This window comes from Piliocolobus tephrosceles, chromosome 6 (genome assembly GCF_002776525.5).
Source record: "Piliocolobus tephrosceles isolate RC106 chromosome 6, ASM277652v3, whole genome shotgun sequence".
Classification (NCBI taxonomy): Eukaryota; Metazoa; Chordata; class Mammalia; order Primates; family Cercopithecidae; genus Piliocolobus; species Piliocolobus tephrosceles.
The window spans coordinates 82,083,281-82,090,912 of NC_045439.1; the positions used below are offsets into that span (position 1 = coordinate 82,083,281).

Below are 7,632 nucleotides of genomic sequence, written 5' to 3' on the forward strand. Positions count from 1 at the left end.
GAATCCATGAGTTCAAGTCTGGAGTGAGCTATGACTGCGACACTGCACTCCAGCATGGACGACAGCGCGAGACCTTGTCTCAAAAAATAAATAAATAAAAATAAAAAAGATTTTGTGGACTATGTGCTGGAGAAGCTTGTGTCTCTGTGTATGGGGGAGAAAAAACACCAAGAAAAGCCTGCTGTCTCTAGCCAAAGGACTCAAACAGGGCAGCCCAGTAAGACTTAAAGCTGAGCACTGAGTCACAAGACATTAGATTTATGTCTGTGGCAACAAAACATAATTTACAACATCCTCCCTTGACTTTCGGGTATTATATTCTCTGACATTCCACCTTTTTAACCACTTCTTCTAAATCTGTCCTAAGCCTTAGTGTCTTCTAATTATCAGTAGGCTTCAGTCTCATTTAAATGAAGTGAGGCTGGTGAAAACCTGGTGCCCCAAATGTGACTCTTCAACCAGCTACATACTGCATCCAAATCCAGGAGCAGGCTCTGAATCATGCCTTCATCTTCAGGACTCCTTGCATTTGTTCATGTAGTCCACTTAACCTGAAATGCTCTTCTCCATCCATCAAAATCCTTCTTAACCAGCTGATGGACTCTATTCAGCTTTCCAAAATCCCTCAATCAGAACACACTGCTTCTTCCTCTGTGTCCTGGGCTTCTAGCACGCAGGGACAGAATGAAACAAGCCCAGGACACAGAGGAAGAGAATCCATTTATTTTATATGCACCACCTGCCGTTGCCCGAGACATACATTTGATGGATGAATACATGAATAATTTGATCTTCATAAAGACTTCCACAGAAGACAAATTAAATATGAGAGAAAAGTGCAGTCCCTAAATATATGCACAGGGCTGAGAAGATGGGGGAAGCCTAAAAGTAGATGTTAGGTGTAGATCTCAAGGTGTTTTCATGGGAGGAAACCTAGAGGTGCTGGTCAAGAGCTGTTGGGTGGGTACATTGGTGGGGGTGGTAGAGGACTATGTAGAGATAACATAAAAGATTCGGAATGGCTGATATTTCAGGAGATTGAGGGGACAGTGAGAAAGGGTGACCATGCCTGTGAGTAGTTCTTGCCTTTTGAATAGGTACCCCACCCCACACATACCTTTGCTATTTTTATTTCATATTGTTTCTTGAAGATTTCTTCATAAAACAAAACTACTCCTGAGCATTCAGCTTCTATCAGCTACATTTTAGTTACCAGTTGAGCCACTATGTGAAAGCCAACTCCTGTAGGAAATAGAGTGTGATGGTCAGCTCTATGTGTCAGTTTGGCTAGACTACAGTCCCCTGTTACTCAATCAAACACTAATTTAGGTGTTTCAATGAAGGTAATTTGTTGATGTGAATTAAATCCATAATCAGTTGACTTTACGTAAGAGAGATTATTCTAAATCATCTGAGTGGGCCTGATTTAATCCGTTGAAAGGTTATAATTGCAGAACTAAGGCTTCTCTGCAGAAGAAGAAATTTCTCTGTAGTTGACAGCCTCAGCTGGTGTCTAAGAGACCAGGCCTGCTCTTCTAGGGTGACTTGCAAGCTGCCACCATCACACAAGCCAATTCTGTGCAAAAACTCTCTTAATGTATATTTCCTGCTGGTTTTGTCTGTCTGGTTGAACCCTGAGGGTTGGAGGTTCAGCATAAGGAGGCTTGCACAGAGGAATAAAGGAGGAGAATCAGGCAGCAAATGGAGTACTGGCAGGGGGGTTGATTTGATAATTTTGCCCAAGGCAGGTATTATTTGGGGGAAAAAAAAGGACAAAAAAGACAGCAGCCAGAGGAGACTAAGAATTCAAGAGTGAAGGTGGAAAATGTGAGGAGACTGGCTATCCCACATACTCACTCTTCTTCAAGTTATTCTTTAGAACAGCACAAGCTCACTTTGCCTTCTTTGTGCATTTCTTTCTTTTTCCCAAGCCAAACTGTATCTAGCTTTATTAATTTCCATAAAGAATCGTGGTATTTTAGGCAGGACATGGGCAGACAATCATTAACAGTATACAACTTTCAAACTCCCTTCTTCAATGGACTACCAAAAATCAGAAAGCCACTGTAACACCCAATGAAGTCTTCCTCTGATGCTCTGAACAGGGAAAGTTTAGAGTGAGGGTCGACATTTCACATTTAGCATATGCTTTTTAACAACTTGCTGTGAGCCAACCCTGGCTTTCAGGAAGTGAAATGAAAATAACAGAATTTATCTGAAGATCCCCAACCTAGAAACAGGAACCACTACTCTGTTGAGGGGAAAGTCCAGATTGTCTGACACACTGGTAACCAGTTATTGGAGGTCAGCTCCCAGAAGATGTCTGGGTTTAAGGGATTTAAGTCTATTCTGAAAGGTAGAAAGAAGAGGACATAAAAAACGAATTTGTTTTTTCATACCACAAGGCTTTTGTACCAAGCTGGCCATGTGTGTCAAAGTCAGGGAATCCCTCCTCCTGGGGCTCAAGAGGAAGTCTCTCAAAACTAGAAGGAAAAGGTGTTTTCCCCACATCAGTCCAGCGTCGGGGACTTTCTATTAGTGACCTATGGACCTTCCCCCCAAAACAACAATTAAGTGTTCTGTGTACTAACAACATAGCTTAAAAAAAACAAAAAAAGCAAAACAAAATCTGCATTTTGATAAAACTTGATTAAAAAAATAGTATTTCAAACTGTACAGTCACCAGAAGTACACAGTTATCAAAAATGCACACACTTCACTTGGCATCTACAGCACCTTCAGCTTTCTGTGCCTAGTCTGTTTTGGTATCTCTATTTTCTGCAGGGTTATTCCCCTCCTTGCCAGCATCAGCTTTTCCCTTTATCTCTTTAGGTACCTTCTGTCTCTTTTTTGCAGTGGCCTTTTTAGGCTTGGGCTCTGACTTTGCAGGAGCAAGTTTAGCAGACAACCTTGTGGATCTTCTCTGCAGTTCCTACCTCACCTTGGCTTTATCTCCTTTAGCATCCCCTTCAGCCTTACTCCCAGGCATGGTGGCAGCGAAGGTGGTGGGACATAGGCGCTGGGCGCAGGATGCAGCGGAGTGCGGGCTTTGGTGGGTCTGGGGATCATCGCCTCTTCTTCTTCACATTGCTCCTCTTTGTGCATTTCTGTTCTTTCTTGTAGCCAGAGAAGCAAATGCATATCTTTGCAACTAACACTTCCAGACTCATCTGCAAAATCAAGTGCAGTAAATAAATAAATAAATAATCATGGGTCCGTTTTCCTTTTATATAGTGTTTCCCCCCAAATACCATGAATAACTTCAGTAAATTTTTGATAAATGCTTGTAGGTATTGTAAACTAAATGTGTATTTTAATAACTCAGATGCAAAAATATAATCTAAAGCTGGAATAAATCAGATGTTTGGATAAATATACATGTCAGCTAATAAAAAAATGGCAATGTATGTGAGCTTTAAAAGAAGGAAGAAAATGGCCCTTGACTCTGGTACAGCTTTCAAGGGATTAGCAGAAGTTAAGTGCTTGGGTTTGACAAAAACCAGAAATAAGCAAAACATTAGAGATCCAAAACTGGGCAAAGCTAAAACTGTAAATTTAAAATAATCTGCAATTGGATGAGAAATGTAAAAAATAGGCTAAAATTTTTCACATACAAATTAAATAAAAAGAAATAAGTTGAGATAAATTTGAAAATCTTTGTGGTAAAAATTTCTTCTGAAAGGAACAAACTATGATATATACCATACATGGATAAATCTCAAAAACAGGCTGAGTGAAAGAAGCCCATACTAAAAAGTGTACACTGTGTGAATCCTTTTATATAATGGTCCTGAACAGGTTAAAACTCATCTACAGTGGAAACTAATCAAAACAGTGGCTAGCTCTGGGGGAATGGGGCTGAGGAAAGGGATTGACTGGCATGGGTAAGAAGGAACTTTCTAGGGCAATTATTAGTCATCAGGAAAATAAAATTAAATGCAAATTAAGACTATGATGAATTGGCACAATTAAGACTACAGTGAATTACCACAATTAAAACTATGCATAAGGATACGCATATACATCAGTCGAATTGAGTCCAGAAATAAATCCATACATTTATGGTCAACTGATTTTCCACAAAGGGATCAAGGCAACTCAGTAAGGAAAGAACCGTCTTTACAACAAATTGTCCTAGGACATCTGGATACCCACATGCAAAAGAATCAGTTTGGACCATTTCTTCACATCATGTACAAAAGTTAACTCAAAGGGGATCATACACCTAAAAGTAAGAGCTAAAGCTATAAAACGCTTGGGAGAAAACACAGGTGTAAATCTTTGTGACTTTGGATTAGTCAACAATTTCTAAGATACAATACCAAAAACACCAGCAGCAACAACAACAACAACAACAAAAACAGACAAATTAGAATTCACCAAAATTAAATGAAAAAAAAAAAAAACCCACCTGACAATACCAAATGTTGGTGAGATGAGGAATGATCACTCATACTTTCCTAATGGAGGTGTAAAACAATATAAACACTTAGACAAATTAGCAATTTCCTACCAAGTTAAACATATATCTATCCCATAACCCAGGAATTCCACTCTTAGCTCTTTACCTAAGAGAAACGGTGAGTACCTATGAATATTCTTACCAAATTCTTTTTTTTTTCTTTTTTTTGAGACAGAGCCTTGCTCTGTCACCCAGGCTGGAGTGCAATGGCACAATCTTGGCTCACTGCAACCTCCACCTCCCAGGTTCAACCTCCTGAGTATCTGGGACTACAGGCACCTGTCACTATACCTGGCTAATTTTTGTATCTTTTTATAGAGACAGAGTTTCACCAAGTGGCCAGGCTGGTCTCAAACTCCTGGCATCAATTATCCACCGGCCTCAGACTCCCAAAGGAAAATTCTTTTTATGAAGAATGTTGTTGACTCAGTAGCCCCAGTGCAAGGAAGTTTCTCAGGCAAGATGACAGCAAAGAAGCTCTGGTGCTCCCTATTTGGGGTAAGAGTTCAAGCTTAGGATATCTCTTTGGAAGTCTTCATCTAAATACCTAGTTATCATAAATAGTCAGTAAGCTCTATTTTTTTTTTTTTAATAAAAGGAACTTATCTGATCTCAGAAACTAAGCAGAGTTGGGCCTGGTTAGTGCTTGGATGGGAGACCTCTTGGAATACTGAGTGCTGTAGGAAGGCCAGGCATCGTGGCTCATGCTTATAATCCCAGCACTTTGGGGGCCATAATGGGAGGATCACTTGAGCCCAGGAGTTTGAGACCAGCCTGGGCAACAGAGTGAGATGTCATCTCTACAAAAAATAAACCAAAAATTAGCCAAGCATAGTGACACGCACCTGTAGTACCAACTACTTGGGAAGCTGAAGTGGGAGGATTGCTTGAGCCCAAGAAGTTGAGGCTACAGTGAGCCAAGATGGCACCACTGCACTCCAACCTGGTCAACAAAGCAAGACTCTGTAAAAAAAAAAAAAAAAAAAATTCACTGCGAAGAAAGAAAAAAGAAAGATAAATTGACCCCCATAATTATGCGTAATCTGTCCAAAAGTTGAACTAAAATGGGGTTATCGTTCCTGTTCTGGTTACCAATTATTATGTAACAAGCTACCCCAAAACAATTTTGTAGGTCATGAATTTAAGCAGAGCTCAGGTGGAGAATTCTGTTCCATGAGGCATTGGTGGAGGACACTTGGCATTCATCTGGCATGCAGAGTGGTGTGGCGGGTCCAAGCTGGTTTCCCTCGTATTTCTGATATCTTCGCTAGAAGACCAGGCTAAACAGGGATTACCGATCACAGCATCTACACATTGCCTCTCTAACACAGTGGCTCAGGGTAGCTGGACTTTTTATGATGACAAGAATCTATAAACAAATGTCCTAGTTAACAAGGCAGAGGCTGCATGGTCTTCTGTAACTTAGGCTTGAAATTCACATAGCAACACTTCTGCCATACTCTATCAGTCAAAGCAGTCATGAATCTACCCAGATTCAAAGGAAGGGAATATAGATCCCACACTCAATGGGAGAAATGTCAAAGAATTTGTGATCACCTTTTAAAACCATTACAATCCTACTGGTGTTATGCCCAGACTGCTTATTCCCCGAAGAAGACCACCAGATTCCAGAGTCAAAGCCAAGCGGCAAGGATCGTCACTGCAAGTTCGAAGTTGGTCCCTCCGCTCCACAGCATACAAGAGGGCCCTGAACAATGCATGTGCCTGCTTTTTATAGCCCGATGTAAACAGGATATGTAAGGTTACAGAGGAACAAGGGAATTCTTTTGGTTAACACTTTAAGTTATACATTTAGCAGTTTTCTATTGGTTCCTGCGCTTTCAGTAAAACCACTCCACAAACGGTTGTGACCTTATCGGGGACTCTCCAGGTGGTGTTTGTACTGGGCCCAGGACTGAGATATATGGAGGAATGTGTTTGTACTGGGCCCAGGAAGTTGAGACAAATGGAGGAATGTGTTTGTACTGGGCCCAGGAAGTTGAGACAAAAGATATATGGAGGAATGTGTTTGTACTGGGCCCAGGACTGAGATATATGTTTGATCTCTTTCACTGGAAGACCCTTTAATAAAACACTGCACAGGCCATGGGCCCTGGCTCTCCTAGGAGCTAAGTATAAAGGGAAGAAAAGGTATAAATAACCTGGTATTGCTGGGGACAAATCTGGGCTTGGGACAGAACATGGAAATATTTTGCTACAAGTTCCTTGCTTGCCTATGATTCTTGGTACACTACTATGGAAACATCAAGCAATCAAAATTGTACTGCCAAGCAAATCTTTTTTTGTGGGATGGAGTTGGGGGAACATTTTGCACGGCATGGAAAGGAGAAGTAAGGCAGGGAGTCTTCATTCTCTAACCCTGTAGTCAGTGAGAATTAAGTATCTTTTTGTTACTAGGACTAATAAAATAATAGTATGTTATATTTATTTGTATATTGCTTATAATTTTCAAAGGCTTTCATAGAGGTTATCCCATTTGATATTGGCAATAATACTGTGGGATTAATATTATTAACATCTTCATGATACAGACGAAGATACCAAGGCTCAAAGTCAATAATTTCATTGCCAAGGTCTTAAAAAGATTCTAATAAGTACCAGGGTAAATCAAGACCCAAAGTCCAGAATTCCAAAGTGTGGGACAGATACCTTGTTACAGTCATGAAATATTAATTCTAGATTTGGGGATTTAAATTCCATGCGTTCTGGGGACATACGCTCAAAACCAAGCAGAGAAAGGAAATCTAACAATATAAAAAGAAACATGAGTCAGCCTTTTGGTCAGCTCTGTGGTGATGTTAAGGCACAAGAGTGGAGTGATTTGACTCATAAACTTCCCTTCTGCAACAATACCACAGAACAGAGAACCAGTGGATTTCCTCACTACAAATCAGTGTAAGATCCTGACTCTCATACATAACACCATACAACCACATTTGGGCTCTTTCATGGCATAAAAAGAAAAAGAAAACACACAGAATTACTTTAGCTTTGAACCTGCAAAATTGTCCATATACATTCATATTCAATGCACATGCTCCTTGAAAAAAATCAGACAATATATAGAAGTATAGAAAGTGTCAGGCCTCTGAGCCCAAGCCTGCATGTATACATCCAGACGGCCTGAAGCAAGTGAAGAATCACAAAAG

At 40.3% G+C, this 7,632-nt stretch overlaps 1 pseudogene; it reads right to left on the bottom strand.

The window, feature by feature from the left end:
- Window positions 1-2,679: 2,679 nt before the first annotated feature.
- LOC111552741 lies at window positions 2,680-3,180 on the bottom strand (annotated as a pseudogene).
- Between the last annotated feature and the right edge of the window lie 4,452 nt (window positions 3,181-7,632).